A 652-nucleotide genomic window follows, 5' to 3' on the forward strand; every position below is an offset into this window, starting at 1 on the left:
GGGGGGGGGGCGAAGAAGGCACAGGTGATGTGGCAGGGGGCATATGCTCCACCAGATTTCTGCACCCACACCAGGGCGCTGGGCTGCAGCTGGGGCGGACCAGCTCTGGGCAGGAGCCGCCTCCTTGGCTTAGCTAGCAAGACTCAGCGCAGGAGGGAGTACTATGCTACCAAGGTGAGGTCCTCCCTGCCCACCTGGCAGCAGCGAGGAGAACAATTCTGTGCTACCGCTGCGCCTCACCTTGGCAGCTATGGTGGTGCAGAGCTCCCTCCCATGCCAGGTCCTGCGCACTGGGCCATGGAGGTAACTCCTACCTGAAGCTGGTCCAGCCTGACAGATTGACTGCCCCAGTGTGGGCACAGAAATTGGGGGGGGGGGCTATGTGCCCCATGCCCTCATGACACATCACCTGTACTACCCTATGCCTCCCCAAGTGTCGCCTGTGCCCATACCTTGCCCTCCGAACCCCCACCCCCCTTCCTCACACTGGGGGCCTGAGGCCTGGAGGCAGAGGCAGCGGGCTGGGAGTGAGGACAGGGCCAGGGGACTGCAGGTTGGGAATGAGGGGCACTGGCAGGGCTGGGGCTTATGAATGAGGTGCAGCAGGAGGGGCAAGCCACTGGCATATCAGGGCTGCTCAGTGCCACAAAGC

General features: G+C 63.5%; 1 protein-coding gene and 1 long non-coding RNA gene across 2 annotated transcripts in view; one reads left to right on the forward strand and one right to left on the reverse strand.

Moving 5' to 3' along the window:
- B4GALT1 (beta-1,4-galactosyltransferase 1) overlaps positions 1-652 on the reverse strand; it is a 78024-nt gene that overhangs the window by 15053 nt on the left and 62319 nt on the right. The window lies entirely within an intron of this gene.
- LOC109297443 overlaps positions 1-652 on the forward strand; it is a 3219-nt gene that overhangs the window by 780 nt on the left and 1787 nt on the right. The gene's annotated exons all lie outside the window — the stretch shown is intronic.

Source organism: Gavialis gangeticus, unplaced genomic scaffold (genome assembly GCF_001723915.1).
Source record: "Gavialis gangeticus isolate Ggan-Ray unplaced genomic scaffold, GavGan_comp1, whole genome shotgun sequence".
NCBI classification, from domain to species: domain Eukaryota; kingdom Metazoa; phylum Chordata; order Crocodylia; family Gavialidae; genus Gavialis; species Gavialis gangeticus.